This window comes from Oncorhynchus nerka, linkage group LG27 (assembly GCF_034236695.1).
Source record: "Oncorhynchus nerka isolate Pitt River linkage group LG27, Oner_Uvic_2.0, whole genome shotgun sequence".
Classification (NCBI taxonomy): Eukaryota; Metazoa; Chordata; class Actinopteri; order Salmoniformes; family Salmonidae; genus Oncorhynchus; species Oncorhynchus nerka.
Genome location: NC_088422.1, coordinates 23186939 through 23205964, shown reverse-complemented (window position 1 = coordinate 23205964; position 19026 = coordinate 23186939). Strand labels below are relative to the sequence as shown.

Here is a 19026-nt window from a genome sequence, read left to right as displayed (position 1 = left end):
ATGTGTGTGCATGTGGTGTGTGTGTGAGTGCATACATGGAGTTTATCAGTGTCTTAGTGTATGTTTTCTGTGTCTATGAGTGCACATAATAGTTGTAAACATATTTTGAACCTGCACATCAAGGGGTCAATTAAAGTCATTCAATACAAGAAGTATTACTTGCTCTTTGGTGTTTTCAATAAACAATAGCCCAAGCTAAACTGTTTGTGTGTAAACAAACCTCTTTTGTGCTAAGCCCAAGCGGAATTTTAACTTTCTATTCTTCAAGAATATATAGGCCTAGACTACATAAACAATTCTATACACTGGTTGAATCAACCTTGTTTCCACATCATTTCAATGAATTTGCTTTGAACCAAGGTGGAATGAATGTTGAATTGACCTCTGTGCCCAGTGTGTTATGACCATTGGACAGATCCCAGATCACACCTTTAAAATAGTTGATTGAACCTGTTGTTGCTCCGGGGTTTATCCTGCTTTTCCGGGGGAGATTTTGTCTGGCGCGGGATCTGGTCTGAAAAGAGCTTTGTCTTCACCCCCCCCCACGCTCTGAAAGGAGCACAGGGGGACAGCTTGCCGCCTTGCATACTAAATGTGCAATGCCCGCCTTACCAATTCGTGCAATGACATAGCTGTTTTTCAATGTCAGGAAGTTCACTATGATGATTTTCTAGGGCGTTATATATAACGGGACAGTGTATATTACAGTAGCCTATACACCACAGTGTGTGAGATAGAAAGCCATTGATGGGATGTTCTTGGAGTTAGCCTATACACCACAGTGTGTGAGATAGAAAGCCATTGATGGGATGTTCTTGGAGTTAGCCTATACACCACAGTGTGTGAGATAGAAAGCCATTGATGGGATGTTCTTGGAGTTAGCCTATACACCACAGTGTGTGAGATAGAAAGCCATTGATGGGATGTTCTTGGAGTTAGCCTATACACCACAGTGTGTGAGATAGAAAGCCATTGATGGGATGTTCTTGGAGTTAGCCTATACACCACAGTGTGTGAGATAGAAAGCCATTGATGGGATGTTCTTGGAGTTAGCCTATACACCACAGTGTGTGAGATAGAAAGCCATTGATGGGATGTTCTTGGAGTTAGCCTATACACCACAGTGTGTGAGATAGAAAGCCATTGATGGGATGTTCTTGGAGTTAGCCTATACACCACAGTGTGTGAGATAGAAAGCCATTGATGGGATGTTCTTGGAGTTAGCCTATAGGCTACTTAAAATAGCTGAATCTCCTCTGTGCCTGAGCAGCGAGAGGGAGGAGAGGGAGAGAGGGAGTGTGCGACATCATAGTGATCCACATTGACAGTGACATCACTACTCAACGAACGGGTGGGACTTCGCAGGCTTTCTCATTCCAGCAGTGTGCTGTGGATATTGAATCACTACCTAACTGTCAGGAAAATGTGCCTGGTACTTGGTGGCAACTGCCTTGTCAAACAATAATAATGCACTTTTGTGCCTTAACTTTATTCCTGAGAATGAAACCGAATCCGTTGCAGAGTCTGCTCGACGTTGGATCTGTGCATCTGTTGATTCCGGATGGTGCGATCTGCTGAATGAAGCGGGAACAGGTGAGTGAGTGAGCGAGGGTTTGTCGGCGCATTTTTTAAGTACCTATTGGTCTAAGTTATTGATGATGACTATCATTAGAATAGAACAAGTTGAACAACAGTAGCACAAAATGTTTTTCTCAGATTTTCCCACACTGACGGAAACTGTAATTTATAGAGTGGTTTTAGGTATTATCAACAGTAAAATACTCTGAGATGTTTTATTGCAGCATAATGTAAATGATGGTACATTGTGGGAAATGTGCTGTATTTCCAATGGTGCTGTAATTCCACCCCACAGAATACAGTACCAAACCAAATCTATGGATCGCTAAAAATATTTAGACCACTAGTGAGTCCGTGGTATTGTTGTTTCTGGCTCATTAACCCTTTACACTCGTGGGAATTTGGCTTATATGGATAAATTGAATTAATATGATTTTATTAGGATCCCCGTTAGCCGAAGCCAATGGTGACAGCTAGTCTTACTGGGGTCCGATACATAATGAAAAATACATTACTGACAAAATACTTTACAAATTACATACATTTAAAAACATTAACATGTCGTGTGCATGTGTGTGTATCTATCAGTTACACATACATGTCAATACATGCACACATAAAGTAGGTCACATGGGGGAGAGGAGTTGAGGTATTGCTGTATTTGTTTTAAAAAACAGATTTGTTGCCCTCTTGCACCATATGGATGGAAGGGTGTTCCATGCAATCATGACTCTGTATAATACTGTACGTTTCCTTGAATTTGTTCTGGACCTGGGGACTGTGAAAAGACCCCTGGCGGCATGTCTGCTGGGGTAAGTGTGTGTGTCAGTGCTGTGTGTAAGTTGACTATGCAAGCAAATTGGAATTTCCAAAACATTGTTTCTTATGAAAACAAGAAGTCTATCCACAAATCTTAGCCAAGAGAGACTGGCATGCATAGTATTGATATTAGCCCTCTGACTATAATGAAGAGCAAAACCTGCCGGTCTGTTCTAGGCCAGCTGCAGCTTAACGAGGTCCTGACCATATGAATGGATAATAATCAAGATAAAACTAGACCCTGCAGGACTTGCTTTGAGGCGTGTGGTGTCAAAAAGCCAGAGCATCTCTTTATCACAGACAGACCTCTCCCCATCTTTACAACCGTTGAATCTATATCTTTTGACCATGACAGTTTATAATCTAAGGTAACAACAATAAATGTAGTCTTCTCATCTTGCTCAACAGCCACACCATTCATTACCAGATTCAGCTGAGGTCTAGAACCTGGGGAATGATTTGTACCAAATACAAAGCTCTTAGTTTTAGAGATGTTCAGTTCCACTTTATTATTGGACATTAATTCTAAAACTGACTGCAACTCTTTGTTTAGGGTTGTAGTGATTTCACTAGCTGTGGTTGCTGATGCAGATAAGGTCGAATCATCAGAATACATAGACACACAAGCTTTGTTTAATGCTTGTGGCAGGTCATTGGCAGAAATAGAGTAGAGTGCCAAAAGAGCTGCCCTACAATTCACCACATTTGACATGTTTGACATGAAAGAAGCTTCCATTAAAGAAAACCCTATGTGTTCTATCAGAAAGATACAGTGCCTTCAGAAAGTTTTCATACCCCTTGACTTTTTCCACATTTTGTCATGTTACAGCCTGAATTCAAAATGTCTACACACAAATATTTACAAAGTATCCCATAATGACGAAGTGAAAACAAGTTTGTTTTTGTTTTTTTCTCATTTATTGAAAAAAATGATAAAATAATATCTCATTTACATAAGTATTCACACCCCTGATTCAATACTTTGTGGAAGCACCTTTGGCAATGATACCCAGCTGTGAGTCTTTCTGGGTAAGTCTCTAAGAGCTTTCCATACCTGGATTGTGCAATATTTGCACATTATTCAAATCGGTGGTTGATCATTACTAGACAACCATTTTCAGGTCTTGCCATAGATTCAAGTAGATTTAAGTCAAAACTGTAACCCGCCCACTCAGGAACATTCACTGTTTCTTAGTAAGCAACTCCACTGTAGATTAGACTTGTGTTTTAATGTCTTGCTGAAAGGTGAATTCATCTCGCAGTCTACAGTCTCTGGTGGAAAGCAGACTGAGATAGGTTTTTGCCTGTGATTAGTTCCATTCCGTTTCTTTTTTATCCTGAAAAACTCCCCAGTCCTTAACGATTACAAGCATACCCATAACATGATGCCGACACCACTATGCTTGAAAATATGGAGAGTGGTACTCCGTCATGTGTTGTATTGGATTTGCCCCAACCATAACACTTTGTATTCAGGACACAAAGTGAATTGCTTTGCCACATTTGCAGTATTTATTTAGTGCCTTGTTGCAAACAGAATGCATGTTTTGGAATATTCTTCTTTTCACTCTGTCGATAAGGTTAGTATTGTGGAGTAACTACAATGTTGTTGATCCATCTTCAGTTTTCACCTATTCTGTGTGTGTGTGTGTGTGTGTGAGAGAGAGAGTTACATGATACATGCATGCTCACAACCGTGCACACACAGACACACACGCACACACGCACACACACACACACACACACACACACACACACACACACAGATAGACTCTTATTGTTTGGTTGTGTCCAGAGAACACAATCTAATTCCCTCATCCACATCCAGCCCCATCCCATTCTAACAAACTCTTGTTGTCCATAGCCATTGCATAACAGTCAGCAGTGGGTTTCTCACTGTATTGACCCTATGGTATTGACCATGTCTGGGAGTGAGGAGACCGGCCTATATCCCTCCAAATACCACTGCCTCATTGCCTGTATCCGCTACGGTGCCGCAGTGAAACGACCACCCCTCATCACTGTCAAACGCTCCCTAAAACACTTCTGTGAGCAGGCCTTTCTAATCGACCTGGCCCGGGTATCCTGGAAGGACATTGACCTCATCCCGTCAGTTGAGGATGCCTGGTCATTCTTTAAGAGTAACTTCCTCACCATATTAGATAAGCATGCTCCGTTCAAAAAATGCAGAACTAAGAACAGATACAGCCCTTGGTTCACTCCAGACCTGACTGCCCTCGACCAGCACAAAAACATCCTGTGGCGGACTGCAATAGCATCGAACAGTCCCCGCGATATGCAACTGTTCAGGGAAGTCAGGAACCAATACAGGCAGTCAGTCAGGAAAGCTAAGGCCAGCTTCTTCAGGCAGAAGTTTGCATCCTGTAGCTCCAACTCCAAAAAGTTCTGGGACACTGTGAAGTCCATGGAGAACAAGAGCACCTCCTCCCAGCTGCCCACTGCACTGAGGCTAGGGAACACGGTCACCACCGACAAATCCATGATTATCGAAAACTTCAACAAGCATTTCTCAACGGCTGGCCATGCCTTCCGCCTGGCTACTCCTACCTCGGCCAACAGCTCCGGCCCCCCCGCAGCTCCTCGCCCAAGCCTCTACAGGTTCTCCTTTACCCAAATCCAGATAGCAGATGTTCTGAAAGAGCTGCAAAACCTGGACCCGTATAAATCAGCTGGGCTTGACAATCTGGACCCTCTATTTCTGAAACTATCCGCCGCCATTGTCGCAACCCCTATTATCAGCCTGTTCAACCTCTCTTTCATATCGTCTGAGATCCCCAAGGATTGGAAAGCTGCCGCAGTCATCCCCCTCTTCAAAGGGGGAGACACCCTGGACCCAAACTGTTACAGACCTATATCCATTCTGCCCTGCCTATCTAAGGTCTTCGAAAGCCAAGTCAACAAACAGGTCACTGACCATCTCGAATCCCACCGTACCTTCTCCGCTATGCAATCTGGTTTCCGAGCCGGTCACGGGTGCACCTCAGCCACACTCAAGGTACTAAACGACATCATAACCGCCATCGATAAAAGACAGTACTGTGCAGCCGTCTTCATCGACCTTGCCAAGGCTTTCGACTCTGTCAATCACCATATTCTTATCGGCAGACTCAGTAGCCTCGGCTTTTCGGATGACTGCCTTGCCTGGTTCACCAATTACTTTGCAGACAGAGTTCAGTGTGTCAAATCGGAGGGCATGTTGTCCGGTCCTCTGGCAGTCTCTATGGGGGTGCCACAGGGTTAAATTCTCGGGCCGACTCTTTTCTCTGTGTATATCAATGATGTTGCTCTTGCTGCGGGCGATTCCCTGATCCACCTCTACGCAGACGACACCATTCTATACACTTTCGGCCCGTCATTGGACACTGTGCTATCTAACCTCCAATCGAGCTTCAATGCCATACAATACTCCTTCCGTGGCCTCCAACTGCTCTTAAACGCTAGTAAAATCAAATGCATGCTTTTCAACCGATCGCTGCCTGCACCCGCTTGCCCGACTAGCATCACCACACTGGATGGTTCCGACCTTGAATATGTGGACACCTATAAGTACCTAGGTGTCTGGCTAGACTGCAAACTCTCCTTCCAGACCCATATCAAACATCTCCAATCGAAAATCAAATCAAGAGTCGGCTTTCTATTCCGCAACAAAGCCTCCTTCACTCACGCTGCCAAGCTTACCCTAGTAAAACTGACTATCCTACCGATCCTCGACTTCGGCGATGTCATCTACAAAATGGCTTCCAACACTCTTCTCAGCAAACTGGATGCAGTTTATCACAGTGCCATCCGTTTTGTCACTAAAGCACCTTATACTACCCACCACTGCGACTTGTATGCTCTAGTCGGCTGGCCCTCGCTACATATTCGTCGCCAGACCCACTGGCTCCAGGTCATCTACAAGGCCATGCTAGGCAAAGCTCCGCCTTATCTCAGCTCACTGGTCACGATGGCAACACCCATCCGTAGCACGCGCTCCAGCAGGTGTATCTCATTGAGCATCCCCAAAGCCAACACCTCATTCGGCCGCCTTTCGTTCCAGTACTCTGCTGCCTGTGACTGGAACGATTTGCAAAAATCGCTGAAGTTGGAGACTTTTATCTCCCTCACCAACTTCAAACATCAGCTATCTGAGCAGCTAACCGATCGCTGCAGCTGTACATAATCTATTGGTAAATAGCCCACCCATTTTCACCTACCTCATCCCCACAGTTTTTATTTATTTACCTTTCTGCTCTTTTGCACACAAATATCTCTACCTGTACATGATCATCTGATCATTTATCACTCCAGTGTTAATCTGCAATATTGTAATTATTCGCCTACCTCCTCATGCCTTTTGCACACATTGTATATAGACTCCCCTTTTGTTCTCTACTGTGTTATTGACTTGTTAATTGTTTACTCCATGTGTAACTCTGTGTTGTCTGTTCACTCTGCTATGCTTTATCTTGGCCAGGTCGCAGTTGCAAATGAGAACCTGTTCTCAACTAGCCTACCTGGTTAAATAAAGGTGAAATAAAAAATTAAAATAAAAATCCTGCACTTTGGACTCACTCGTGACTGTAATCAAATTGACATTCCCTCAGTCAGTCTGTCTGTCCCTAGTTACACCTGAGGCATATTCAGGATGGTAGCAAATAGATAGAAAAGCTTTATGTAGAACAGATATGAATGCCTGTCATGTAGAATAGGGAATTATGTTAGCTCTATTCATTGCATTTCTATCTGAAACATTTTGAAAATGTTACCTCGCTGAATATACACCTGGTCTTTCAACCAGCATGCAATTCCTCCACATCAACACCAGTGGCACCACTGACAGTCTTACAGGGATGGGCAACTACAGTCCTCGGGGGCCGGAGTGGTGTTACACTTTTTCTCCATCCCTAGCAAACACAGCTGATTAAACTAATGTTATTCTAAACTGAAGATCATGATTAGATGATTATTGGAGTCAGGTGTGTTATCTGGAGCTGGGACAAAACTATGACACCCTCAAGGACTGGAATTGCGCATCCCTGTAACAGGACGTGTGTCATCCTCAATAGATCCAATACGCACCAGTCCACCAAGTAGGATCCCAAAAAGAATGAATGACTGATGTGTGAAACATGATGTGATATGATCCGTAACTCTGCGCTACTACTTTGCATTCTCCAACACTACCACAGTTCGGATCGGAAGTGAACAGACTCAAGAATGAATGTATATTGATGCAAACCATTTGGCTTTCCATACTGTATGTTGCACATGAAACGACTCCTTTAAATGATAACCTCCAATGCCATTTTAACCTGCTGCTTTCTTCTTTTCTGTCTGTCTCCAGTCAGATGTTCATCTAATCTACTCTTTCTCCTGTACTCTCTGTGGTACCATGTGGTCTCATTTCCCCTCTCATCGGTAATAGTTTTACAGAACATTCTGGCAGAGAGCTGACAGGGAAATTGCGCCGAAAAACAGTTTAGAGCTTGCCTGGATGTTCCGTGGCGTGATGCCACATCCAATAAACCCCACCCATTCTCATTGGTATAAAATTAACTCTATTACCGAGAGTCAATCAAGTGCATCATTGCCACGACCCTTACTCAAAAAAATACCTGTCTTGATTACGATTGGCTGAGAGTGGCAGGGAGAGTGGAGAGAAGTTTGAAATAAGTTTGCCTCACTCAGTCGATGCATGGAGAAATGTGTGGCCTCATTGGAATGCATTGTAGAGGGATGCATAGAGAGATGTGTGGCCTCATTGGAATGCATAATAGAGGGATGCATAGAGAGATGTGTGGCCTCATTGGAATGCATTGTAGAGGGATGCATAGAGAGATGTGTGGCCTCATTGGAATGCATTGTAGAGGGATGCATAGAGAGATGTGTGGCCTCATTGGAATGCATTGTAGAGGGATGCATAGAGAGATGTGTGGCCTCATTGGAATGCATTGTAGAGGGATGCATAGAGAGATGTGTGGCCTCATTGGAATGCATTGTAGAGGGATGCATAGAGAGATGTGTGGCCTCATTGGAATGCATTGTAGAGGGATGCATAGAGAGATGTGTGGCCTCATTAGAATGCATTGTAGAGGGATGCATAGAGAGATGTGTGGCCTCATTAGAATGCATTGTAGAGGGATGCATAGAGAGATGAATGAGTTGGTTCTCTATATTGAAGTGTGATTGAAATATCATTCACTGACACAAAAACCATCACACACTCACTCAGACACACACATACAGGCCCAGGTTGATATCAACACATCCACAAATCTGCATCTAAACACACACTCACTCAGACACACACATACAGGCCCAGGTTGATATCAACACATCCACAAACCTGCATCTAAACACACACTCACTCAGACACACACATACAGGCTCAGGTTGATATCAACATATCCACAAACCTGCATCTAAACACACACTCACTCAGACACACACATACAGGCTCAGGTTGATATCAACACATCCACAAACCTGCATCTAAACACACACTCACTCAGACACACACATGCAGGCTCAGGTTGATATGAACACATCCTCAAACCTGCATCTAAACACACACTCACAGGGTCCACTACACAAACAAATAAGAATGTGCAGTTAGATTACATATTTATAATATCTGTAGATTACATTTGGACATGTTTTAAGTATTGTGGACTCTTAAGAAGACTGCTTTCAGTGTTTGAATCAAGTTCAATGACATCTATTGCTCTTAAGACACCTCATGTAGTGAATCAGCTGTTAGTGATATGGTCATCCATCCCCAGTTAAAACCTGTAGTGTGCTAGTCTGGCCTGGAGAACAGGTCCCCTTAGGAAAGAGCATGATCACCTTGAGTACATTGTCCCCTCTCCGGGAGGTCCGGACCCGGAGAAAGACTGCCCATTATCTCAGTGTGTACTATATGTTTGTGTGTAAGGCGGTTGTTCACATAGGTGCATCTACATGTTTAAAATGTGCGTGCATTAAATCTCACATTTTCCTCTTTGCTCAGGGGCCACTTGTTGGGGCTAACACAAGAGACAGCAGAGTATGAAGCCCACAGCGGACCGTGGACTAGGATGTGCCAGTAAACCTCTGAGTCGGGCTTGAGTGGAACGTGGAGGATTTGTATTCATAGAACTTGAAATTTAGTGTGAACCAGGACGCTGACCATGGAGACAGAGTTGAGCACTGGTCTCTCTGCATGGACCATCATGGCCATTGTGTGTAACTCTATAGTGGGCATCCTCACCCTTATCCTCTTCGTCATCCTCTACAAGGCCTGCAAGGTGCCCTCTTGCCAAGAGAGGTCAGCAGTGCTGACAGTAGCCCGGGAGCAGAAATGAGGGGCAAGCAGAAATGCTTACTGACTACAGCCTGATGATGGACGCACAGAGGAAAAACACTTCTTGGCCAAACAGACTGCCACTGACTGTTAACTAACACAATGAGTGAACACTAAAAAAACAATGTTTCGGGGTCCTTATCTGTCAAGTCATTCTCTCCATCGATCTCTCTATCACCCCCCTCCACACACCTCTTTCTTTCTGCCTCTCTTTGTCTCTCCCGACCACATTACGTAAACAAAAACACCAGCATAAATCCTCTTATCTCCTTGGCTCTGCTCTGGGACTGTCCATCTGTCAGTCTGTTTACACTCAGCAGTCTGGCCTCCCCCTGCTCATCTGCACTAAACCACAATCTGGGGAATGAGGAAAAGGGTACATGAGGAGGAAATGAGGAGAGAGAGAGAGAAAGAGAACAGCCCTCATCTCATCAGAGACAACTTGATGTTGACTAACTGGAGAAATAATGATGCCAGGGATAGTGAAATAGACCACAAGAGAGACAGAGCAGAGAGGGAGATAGAGAGATAGATGCGGAACAAAGGACGGACGTGAAAGACAAGAGGGAAAAGGATGTTTTGATGAGGTGTTGTTTACTAAAAGAACGCTCAAGGCCTTGTGTGAGTTCGAAGTCTCCAGCACCCACAGATCAACTCTCAAGGGTTTATGAAAAACAACGACTGAGGGAAATGAAAGGAACACTTTCATATGTCTGTCTGCCACTGAATGGGCTCCTACAAAACACAAAAGTATTGTTATTTATAGACAAGCTTCCAAAGGAGTGACACTCAAAGAGATAATGAGACTCAATGTGACTATTTTAAAAAGTCTCCTGTAGCTAACGGTGGTGTGACGCAGAAAATCAAAATGACTTCCTGAAACAGATGGATCTACCATGTACTGTGCCATGTCATTCAGCATTCCATACATGTAATTATGACGGTGATGCTGTTCTGTAAGAATCATGGACATGGACATGGACATTTTCATTGAATTTTTTATTAACTCAATAAAATGTTTTACCTTTGTGTACCTTTGGGGATGTATATTACTGACCTACATAAATCATGTCACCACAATCAGCACAAAATAACAACCATAACAATGTGTTCACGGTGCATGATTATCCATCACAATATTGGGAGGAAAGTGCAACTATTACAATGTGGTAAAGACAGGAGCCAGCAGGTCTTGAATCACGTTTTCCATAGAGTGTGCGTCTCATTAGTGTGTGTAACTGCTGTCGGTGCTTTAAGTTGCTGAATTAGCCTGAATTATCTTTGGAAACCTATGAAAAAACAACCGCTCATTAATATTTCAGGACCTGCAGGTCATCCAGTGTCTCATGTTCATGTGCTCCAGCAACTCCTGATTTACAAATGAATCACTGTTACTGGAGGATACACAGTCAACTCAGCAATTAGTTAATAAGCCTTGTAGCCTATACACACACATACACAGGTTAACATCTTCCACACAGCTTTAAGGCTTCATGACAGCTAACCTGTTATGAGGTTTGACTCCTCGATTGATCTTTCCCTCTTTTGAGATACCCTAGCAAACCTCCTAATCTATATTACTAGAACACTGCTTGAGAGTGCAGTGGAGTTCCTCCCGTGCAGTGGACATCTCATCCATTGCCTCCTCGGTTCCATCACTCTTCCTTTATCTCTCTACACAACTGTCTTATCTTTGATCCCAACCTGTTCTTTTGACATTCCTGACTCCTTGACCGTTTGCTTGCCAGTTTGCAGTCGATAGAGTCTGATTGGTGTCTCTAACTCCTCTACACTCCATAGCGTTGAGCCCTTACTTCTGTGTGTGAACGGAGCAGTCCACACAGTTCTTCAGACAGAATGTCAGAGGCCTTTGGTGACGTGTTGTTCTGCTGCGTGGCGGTATTTCACTCACCCGAGGCTGGGTTGAATTCTCTCTCTTTTTCTCTCTCTCTCTCTTTCTCTCTCTCTTTCTCTCTTTCTTCTCTCAGAGGACCTGAGCCCTAGGACCACGCATCAAGACTACCTGGCCTGAGTCCACCTGTCCACAGTCCACCTGGTCATGCTGCTGCTCAAGTTTCAACTGTTCTGCCTGTGGCTATGGAACCCTGACCTGTTCACTGGATGTGCTACCTTGTCCAGGACCTGCTGTTGAAGAGGACTGGCCACCACTCGAAGCCTGGTTCCTCTCGGTTTCTTCCTAGGTTCTGTCCTTTCTAGGGAGTTTTTCCTAGACACTGTGCTTGTACATCTGCATTGCTTGCTGTTTGGGGTTTTAGGCTGGGTTTCTGTCTAAGCACTTTGTGACATCGGCTGATGTAAAAAGGACTTTATAAACACATTTGATTGATTGATTGATTGATTGATTGGTGGCACATTCATTGGGGAAGACAAACTCATAATAATGACTGAAACAGAATACATGGAATGGTATCAAACACATAGTATCAAACACATGGTATCAAACTGTCACGATAATTTTCAATCCCAATGATAATAACTATCAATCAATCAATAGATTTGACCAATCCCCGAGGTTTGTAAGACCATGGGTATAATAATAATTAGGCAAAGACTCAGCTTTATGCAAAAGGTCTGTACAGTTTATTCAGAGAACGTTCTAAATTCCATTATACTAAGACATCCATTTTATAGCTGCGCACATACTTCCACACAAACAGTAGGTATCCTACGCACATACTTCCACACAAACAGTAGGTGAGTTTTATCCTTCTCTATAGTTCTCACCACTGTGTATCACTACCTAGCCGACAGTTCCATTGCCCCAAGATTAGGGAAACCTTGAGAAGTACTCCCTATGCTATCATTAGTTCCTCAGAGGCCTAGCCAGGTCGGTCCAAACACACTTTAACCTTTTTGGGATAGGGGGCAGCATTGACATTTTTGGATGAATAGCGTGCCCAGAGTGAACTGCCTCCTACTCTGTCCCAGATGCTAAAATATGCATATTAATAGTAATATTGGATAGAAAACACTCTGAATTTTCTGAAACTGTTTGAATGATGTCTGTGAGTATAACAGAGCTCATTTGGCAGGCAAAAACCTGAGAAAAATCCAACCAGGAATTGGGACATCTTTGGTTTGTAGTTTTTCAAAGCTTGGCCTACCGAATACACATTGAGATATGGATAAAGTTGCACTTCCTACAGCTTCCACTAGATGTCAACTGTCTTTAGAAACTGGTTTGAGGATTATACTATAAAGGAGGGGCTCATACTGTAAGAGCTCTTTGAGTCAGTGGTCTGGCAGAGAGCCTTGGTCTCATGACGCGTGCTCCCGACAGAGTTACCTCTCGTTCCAGTGCTTTTCTGAAGACAAAGGAATTCTCCGGTTGGAACATTATTGATGTTTTATGTTAAAAACATCCTAAAGATTGATTCCATACATCATTTGACATGTTTTTAAAGTACTGTAATGGAACTTTTTGAGTTTTTGTCTGGATGAAGTACCTGCGCCTCATGAAGATGGATTACTGGGCTGAACACGCTAACAACAAGTGGCTATTTGGACATAAATGATAGAACTTTATGGAACATATCAGTCATTTATTGTTGAACTGGGATTCCTGGGAGTGCCTTCTGATGAAGATCATCAAAGGTAAGTGAGTATTTATGGTGTTGTTTCTAACTTTGTTGATTCCAAAATGGGAGATATTCCTCTGGCTGTTTTGGGTTCTGAGCGCCGTTCTCAGATTATGCTTTTCCGTAAAGTTTTTTTGAAATCTGACACAGCGGTTGCATTAAGGAGAAGTCTATCTTTAATTCTGTGACTAACACTTGTATCTTTTATCAACGTTTATAATGAGTATTTCTGCAAAATCAATGGCTGTTTTGGAATCAAAACATTACTGCACGTAAGGCGCCAATGTAAACTGAGATTTTTGGATATAAATATGCACATTATCGAACAAAATATATATGTATTGTGTAACGTGATGTCCTATGAGTGTCATCTGATGAAGATCATCAAAGGTTAGTGATTAATTTTATCTATAGTTCTGCTTTTTGTGACTCCTATCTTTGGCTGGAAAAATGTCTGTGTGTTTTTTCAACTTGGCTATGACCTAACATAATCGTATGTTGTGCATTAGCTGTAAAGCTTTTTTGAAATCGGACACGATGATAGATTAACAAGATGTTTATCTATCATTTGCTGTATTGGACTTGTTAAGGAGGTAACCCCGGACCCTGTTGGTACTCGTTTCTCCTAACTCTGTGTATGATCAGCCGTGCTCATATGTGTACATACCTTCTTGCAGTGGGTAACATGGACCCAAGTGACTCTCTCAGCTATTCTAATGGCAAAGGTGGTGGTTTAATAGAACCTGGTATGGGCCTTCCGAACGGGGCTACTTCCAGTCTATTCTCCTCAGGGACTGGATCCACACCCAGTCTCCTGGTTGGATTGAGTGAATCACCTTCTCCTGTAATTCACCTGTTGGACACAAAATCTTGAACATACGGGTTTGGTTAACAAACAGTCTTCTCATGTGTTCTACTAGTATATCTTCAACTTCTATGTCTACCTGTTCTGGTCCCTAACTCTGGCCTTCTATTTGTTCTACCTGATTAGCTAAAATGTCATCCATTATTTAAAGAAATAGATCTTAGTAAACCAACTCTAGGGATAATATCTTGACCTAATATTTTAGCTACCATAATCGTGTCCGCCAAGTAAGTTGGGAATGCTTCTACCCCTTTAATATACTTATCTATTATAGTTAAACACCCCTTATTTCCCTCCCTTCGGAATAGTTCAATGAAGTCCATTTCCAAGTCCATTATTCTACAGATATATATATTTTTGTGAAGTAATTATCCTCTAGGCCATTAAGTCTTTCCGAACCTGCCAGGTTTTCCTAACCTGCTCTACCATCCTTCCTCTAACCTCCAGTGTTTCCTAACCTGCTCTACCATCCTTCCTCTAACCTGCAGTGTTTCCTAACCTGATCTACCATCCTTCCTCTAACCTGCAGTGTTTCCTAACCTGCTCTACCATCCTTCCTCTAACCTGCAGTGTTTCCTAACCTGATCTACCATCCTTCCTCTAACCTGCAGTGTTTCCTAACCTGCTCTACCATCCTTCCTCTAACCTGCAGTGTTTCCTAACCTGATCTACCATCCTTCCTCTAACCTGCAGTGTTTCCTAACCTGCTCTACCATCCTTCCTCTAACCTGCAGTGTTTCCTAACCTGCTCTACCATCCTTCCTCTAACCTGCAGTGTTTCCTAACCTGCTCTACCATCCTTCCTCTAACCTGCAGTGTTTCCTAACCTGCTCTACCATCCTTCCTCCCTGTTGACACCCGGCTCTGCCCATGTGTCAATATTTCTGAATATCTAAACAATGACTTAGGTAGTATGGGCAACTTATCCTTGTACCAAATCTCTTCTGAATCCCCCTATTCCTGTCTAGGATGTGCGGCTCCTTCTAATGCCCTCACTACATCCCTCTGTGTCCATGTCCTATAGACTTCTATCGTGTCTGGTTATGCTCCGTCCCCAGCTCTGGGGTTGGATAAGGTTATGAGTGGGAATTGGGGTATCTTCTCATCGTCATCTAACTATTCTGTGTCCCTTCTATCTTCTCTCAATCCTGGCTTATTATCACATTCTAACCTTCGTAACTCTCCAGGTCTCCTGCTCCTCACTCCCAGTCTCTCCCTCTCATTCTCCTCAAATTCCTTCTGCTCTCTCTCTCTATCTCTGCTCACTTCCTGCCCCCCCTCCTCCTAATACTCCCAAACCATCAAGGTCACCTTAGGCCTCCGCATAGGGTGGGGGAGCCCTTCTCCATCTGCCTTTTCTACTATCTGTCTGTCGCTCTTTCTTATAACAGTCAGTATCAAATATTGGTTGTTTCCAAATATTGACTAAATGCCTCACTGTCTCCCTGTCTGCAGGGATTTAAACAAATAAAATAAACATGTCTATGGTAGTAATCTCTAAGATTATTACCTGGTTGATAAAGTTTATCTCGATTACTCTCAATGATCCTAAATCACCACAGATTTCATATATCCCTGTCCTGTTGGCTTAGAATATGTTCTAAATACTTAACATAAGTCTACCATCATTAAACTTATTCTTGCTACTTTATAACCTTATTCAACAACAAATATAATAATACTATTATATCAATTTCACAGCCTTGTTGCATACAACAACAGCTGGCTGAAATAAAACTTTGCTAGATTACTAAACATCACTTAAGCCAAAATAGTGGGAGTTACAAAATAACCTTAGGACAGTTTTTTATAAACACACCTCCGCCCCATTTCTAACCCATAATTCTCCATGAGTGTTGTATAAAAAATACTACTACTGGTCCAAAGATAAAATAAAGTTTCAAATAACAATCAGATCAAAATCCCTACTCTGAAACCCTCCACAGAGAAAAATGATTGTACCCTTATGGCCATAGGGAGAGAGACTGAATTAAGGAAGTCTTCTCATCGTCAAAGGTTATGCCCTATCTTTCTTCTCATTGGTTCAAATTACAAATAGGTCAAAGAACTATAAACTCCATCATAATTATCAATTACACAAATTACCTTAAAGTCAGTATCACAAATGACCTCAAATTCATTATCCAAATGGCCCTCCCATGAGGCTGATCAGACCACACAGGAGAGCTATGATAGAGGTCAAAAGTCATATCACCCTTTCAAAGAAGTGTTTCTTACTATATTAGACAACTTAAAGAAAAACCATCAAACATTTTCTACATTTTGTATCCCAGGTTCCCAGAACATACCCTTATCTAAAGAATTTATGTGTTTAATTAAAACTCAGAAAATAAAACTTTGTCACGCCCTCACCTTAGTTATCTTTGTTTTCTTTATTATTTGGTTAGGTCAGGGTGTGACAAGGGTGGTTTGTTTAGTTTTTGTATTGTCTATGGGTTTTTGTATGTCTAGGGGTTTTCTAGTCTAAGTGTTTATATATCTATGGTTGCCTAGTTTGGGAACCATATTTAGGTAGCCATATTCCTTGGTTATTTTGTGGGTTGTTATTCTATGTTCAGTTGCCTGTTCTGCACTAGCCATATTGCTTCACGGTTAGTTTTGTTGTTTTGTTTAGTTCTGTTCAGTGTTCTCTCTTTTTTCTCTTTTTCGGAGCGTCCCGCGACAGTGCCCAGTCCGGAGCGTCTGGCGACAGTGCCCAGTCCGGGCGTCCGGAGACAGTACCCAGTCCGGAGTGTCCGGCGACAGTACCCAGTCCAGAGCGTCCCGGGACAGTACCCAGTCCGGAACCTCCAACGACGGGCCACAGTCCGGAACCTCCAACGACGGGCTACAGTCCGGGGTCTCCAGCGACGGTCCCCAGTCCAGAACATCCGGCGATGATCCAAGCAGCGAGGGTCCCCAGCCCGGGACCTACGGTGAGGATCCGCAGTCCAGAGCATCTGGTGATGATCCACGGGTCAGTGCTAAAAGAGCGGACTCAGTGTTAAGAAGGGGGGCGGCATCCAGAACCAAAGCCGCCACCAAGGTTAGATGCCCACCCAGACCTTAGTTATTATTTACGTGTTTAATTAAAACTCAGAAAATAAAACTTTGTCACGCCCTGACCTTAGTTATCTTTGTTTTCTTTATTATTTGGTTAGGTCAGGGTGTGACAAGGGTGGTTTGTTTAGTTTTTGTATTATCTAGAGATTTTTCTAGTCTAGGTGTTTATATGTCTATGGTTGCCTAGATTGGTTCTCAATCAGAGGCAGCTGTTTATCATTGTCTCTGATTGGGAACCATATTTAGGTAGCCATATTCCTTGGTTATTTTGTGGGTTGTTATTCTATGTTTAGTTGCCTGTTCTGCACTAGCCATATTGCTTCACGTTTTGTTGTTTTGTTTAGTTCTGTTCAGTGTTCTCTCTTTTATTAAAGAGTTATGTTCACTTAACACGCTGCGCCTTGGTCTCCTCTTTATGACGACCATGACAAACTTCTAAAATTCCATATGTGTGTGTACCTCCTTAAGATATCGTGTCTCTAGGAAAAATGGAAATCTCCTCAACCCAAAGGCAACCCCCAGGTTCTAAACAAACAAAACATTTCCAGGCCTTTTCAATTTGGTAGAAATAGGCCTCTATCTCACTCGCTCCCTTCAAGATTATATCCCCCAGAAAACATTTCCAAAGAGACAATGAAGCACTCCTTTTCCCAGAAAAAAACCCAACCACTTGGTCAGCATTTCATTATACTACACCGATTCAGAAACTCAAACATTGACTACAAACAAAACCTAATGATAATTCCATTGTACTCCAATCATTAGTTTTAACCTCAATGGTTATACAGTGGGGAGAACAAGTACGGTATTTGATACACTGCCGATTTTGCAGGTTCTCCGACTTACAAAGCATGTAGAGGTCTGTAATTTTTATCATAGGTACACTTCAACTGTGAGAGACAGAATCTAAAACAAAAATCCAGAAAATCACATTGTATGATTTTTAAGTAATTAATTAGCATTTTATTGCAGGACATAAGTATTTGATCACCTACCAACCAGTAAGAATTCCGGCTCTCAAAGAACTGTTAGTTTTTCTTTAAGAAGCCCTCCTGTTCTCCACTCATTACCTGTATTAACTGCCCCTGTTTGAACTCGTTACCTGTATAAAAGACACCTGTCCACACACTCAACCAAACAGACTCCAACCGCTACACAATGGCCAAGACCAGAGAGCTGTGTAAGGACATCAGGGATACAATTGTAGACCTGCACAAGGCTGGGATGGGCTACAGGACAATAGGCAAGAACTGTTGGCGCAATTATTAGAAAATGGAAGAAGTTCACGATGACGGTCAATCACCCTCGGTCTGGGGCTCCATGCAAGATCTCACCTTGTGGGGCATCAATGATCATGAGGAAGGTGAGGGATCAGCCCAGAACTAGGCAGGACCTGGTCAATGACCTGAAGAGAGCTGGGACCACAGTCTCAAAGAAAACCATTAGTAACACACTACGCCCTCATGGATTAAAATCCTGCAGCGCAAGCAAGGTCCCCCTGCTCAAGCCAGCGCATGTCCAGGCCCGTCTGAAGTTTGGCAATGACCATCTGGATGATCCAGAGGAGGAATGGAAGAAGGTCATGTGGTCTGATGAGACAAAAATAGAGCTTTTTGGTCTAAACTCCACTCGCTGTGTTTGGAGGAAGAAGAAGGAGGAGTACAATCCCAAGAACACTATCCCAACCGTGAAGCATGGAGGTGGAAACATCATTCTTTGGGGATGCTTTTCTGCAAAGGCGACAGGACGACTGCACC

The 19026-nt window shown here is 43.0% G+C and overlaps 1 long non-coding RNA gene across 1 annotated transcript; it reads left to right on the top strand.

The window, feature by feature from the left end:
- The first annotated feature begins 853 nt into the window (after positions 1-853).
- On the top strand, positions 854-17659 carry LOC135565285 (uncharacterized). The gene is made up of 2 exons (XR_010461479.1): positions 854-1593; positions 11731-17659. It is a non-coding gene; the product is annotated as an uncharacterized LOC135565285 (long non-coding RNA).
- The last annotated feature ends 1367 nt before the right edge of the window (positions 17660-19026 follow it).